This window comes from Solanum pennellii, chromosome 3 (genome assembly GCF_001406875.1).
Source record: "Solanum pennellii chromosome 3, SPENNV200".
Classification (NCBI taxonomy): domain Eukaryota; kingdom Viridiplantae; phylum Streptophyta; class Magnoliopsida; order Solanales; family Solanaceae; genus Solanum; species Solanum pennellii.
This window is the reverse complement of record NC_028639.1, coordinates 47,413,675-47,417,095: the sequence shown is the minus strand read 5'-3', so window position 1 is coordinate 47,417,095 and position 3,421 is coordinate 47,413,675.

Genomic DNA, 3,421 nt, shown 5'->3' with positions numbered 1-3,421 from the left:
CTTACCTCTGTAACATTAGTAGGTCTTACCCAACTCTTCACTTCTTCAATCTTAGAAGGATCCACCATCACTCCATCCTTTGAAACCACGTGCCCCAAGACGGACACTGAATCTAACCAAAACTCACACTTGGAGAATTTGGCATAAAGCCTTTTCTCCCTCAACAACTCCAATACAATTCTCAAATGCTCCTCATGTTCTATCCTGCTCTTTGAGTATATCAGTATATCATCAATAAATACAATAACAAAGAGATCCAGATATGGCTTAAAAATCCCGTTCATCAGGCTCATGAAAGCAGCAGGGGCATTCGTAAGACCAAAAGACATTACTAAGAATTCATAATGCCCATACCTGGTTCGAAAAGCAGTCTTTGGCACATCTGCTGCCCGTATTTTCTATTGATGATAACCAGATCTCAAATCAATTTTAGAGAAGATACAAGCACCTTGTAACTGATCGAACAAATCATTAATGCGAGAAAATGGGATACTTGTTCTTAATAGTTACCTTATTAAGCTGCCTGTAGTCTATGCACATCCGAAAACTTCCATCTTTCTTCTTCACAAATAAAACAGGAGAACCCCAAGGGAATGCACTCGCTCTAACAAAACCTTTACCTAAGAACTCCTGGAGGTGGGCCTTTAACTCCCTTAACTCAGCTGGAGACATTCTACAAGGGGGAATAGAAATGGGGGGAGTACCCGGCTCCACATCAATACAAAAATCAATATCCCTATCCGGTGGCATACCAGGAAGGTCTACAGGAAACACATCCAGAAACTCACGGACTATGAAAACAGACTCAATCGAAGGTACTTTGGAAGTATCATCCCTGAGATGTGCCAAGAAAGCTAAACAACCCTTACTAACCATCCTCTTAGCACGAAGAAAAGAGATAATACGAACTAGGGTGGAACTATAGTCACCCTCCCACACTAGCGGATCTGTCCCAGGCTTGGACAATTTCACAGTTTTAGCATTACAATCTAAGATTGCAAAATTTGGATAAAGCCAAGTCATACCCAGAATTACATCAAAATCAACCATCTCTAGAATAATCAAATCTACATAAGTATTGCTCCCCACAAAAGTCACAAGGCAAGACTTATACACCTTCTCAACTATCACAGACTCACCCACAGGAGTAGAGACACGAATAGGCATGTCAAGCAAATCACAATATAAATCAAGACCAGTAGCAAACGAGGAAGATACATATGAAAATGTGGATCCAGGATCAAACAATACAGAAGCCATGCAATCACAGACCAAAAGAGTACCTGTGATAACAGCATCAGATGTCTCTGCTTCAGACCTCCCGGGGAAAGCATAACAATGGGCCCTATCACCTGTCTGTCCATTGCCCCTACCAAGCTGCGCTGCAGTAGTTCCAACTTGCCCGCCACCCCGACTGAACTGGAGACCACCATTACCTTGGCCACCACATCCTCCAGAATGGCGGCCTCTACCATGACCACCTCTACCTTTAACTACTGGGGGTCTGTAACTCTGTTTTGGACAATATTTCCTAATATGTCCAGCCTCTCCACATCCATAATAGTTCCTGGAGTCAAGTATAGGTCTCTGTGAAAATGACGAAGTCTGGGGATAACCTCCACACTCAGAAAAAGGCTGACTGGTCTGCGATGGACCCCCAGCTGAAGCCTGCAGTGAAAACTGAATAGGACAGGCTGGGTAACCTCCTGAACTCTGCCCTCTGGAGTAAGAACCACTAAACTCACCTCCCTTACGAAACTTCTCGAATGTCAATGATGTGGTGAAGTCGTCTGGCTTCACCCCCTCTACCTCTATCACAAAATCAACCACTTCCTGAAAGGATTTTGATGCAGCAGCTACCTGTAAGGCTGGAATCTGAAAATCTGACCTCAATCCTTTCACAAAGCGGCGAATCCGCTCTTGTGGACTGAAGCAAAGCTGAGTGGCCTACCTGGATAATGCACGAAATTTGGCCTCATAAGCAGCAACAGACATCCTTCTTTGCTCTAGGCTCAGGAACTCATCTCTCCTCCTATCCCTCAAAGTCCGGGGTATATACTTCTCCATAAATAAGCTAGAGAATGATGCCCAAGTCATAGGTGGTGCCTGTGCTGGTTGACACTCAACATACGACCGCCACCACATTTTTGGCATCCCCCTGAAACTGATAGGTCACAAACTCAACACTGAATCGTTCTACTATGTCAATTTTATGTAGCAGCTCATGACAATCAACCAGAAAATCATAGGCATCTTCAGATTCAGCACCCTTGAAGACTGGAGGTTTCAACTTTAAGAACTTAATGAAAAGTTCATGTTTATCACCTGTCATTATATACCCTGTATTCAAGCGAGGAAACGTGCCTACTTCCAATGATGCATCCATGCGGGGAGCCACAGCAGCTGCATGTTGTACCCCCTGCACCTGAGGTGCAGGTGCAGAAAACACTGGAGGTGTCTGGCCCTGATCAGATAACCCGCTAAGATAAGTAAGAACCTGATTAATCATCTCTGGGGTAGGCTGGGGCGGTACTTCCTTATCTTGAAGCGGCTCATTTTCCCCTTCCTCACCCTCTCTCACTACCTCATCAGTCGGTGGAGGAGTCACTGCTCTATTCCTAGCTGGACCAGGTGTTTGTCCTCTGCCTCTAGTGGGCATCCTCCTGCGGCCCTACCACGGCCTCTTGCCACTGCTCCTCCTCGAGTTACAGCCCCAATGGTTGGCTCAAACGCACCTTGTCTTGCCGGTGTTGGTGTTGGCACAGTTGTTGCTCTAGTTCTAACCATCTGCGAAATAGAGTGAGGATGTCAGATACAAATTTGTATCACCTAGATACCAATTGGATCCAAGTAATAGCACGAAACAAAGAAAGAATGGAGTTTTCCTAATGTCCTATAGCCTCTCGAAGAAAAGTAATGGCGTCCCCATACCGTTCCTCAAGACTCTACTAGACTTGTCCTTGTGTGATGAGACCAACGAACCTAACGCTTTGATACCAAGTTTGTCACGTCCCAAAACGAGTCGTGAGTGGCACCCACACTTAACCTACTAGGTGAGCGAACCAACAAATATAAACCCCATCATTTACCAATAGATCAACTATGAATAACAAAATAACGCTGAAGATCCAAAACTTATTAATGTAACCATTTAAGTAAGCTTATAAAGTTTAACACTTATTATCCACAAAATCTGGAAGTCATCACATCAAGAACATCTATCCTCAAATTACCATGTTTAAGAGTATTTAAGAAACCAAAATAAGTAAAAAGATGGTCCATGTCCGAAATTCGACGACATCAAGACGTGAATGAGAGAATCCAGCACGAGCTAGAAATAATAGCTCACCCTGAACTCTGAGGTGCTGGAGACTGACTAGTGCTGAGGGCGAGTCGAAGTCGATGGTACACTTGCTGCACT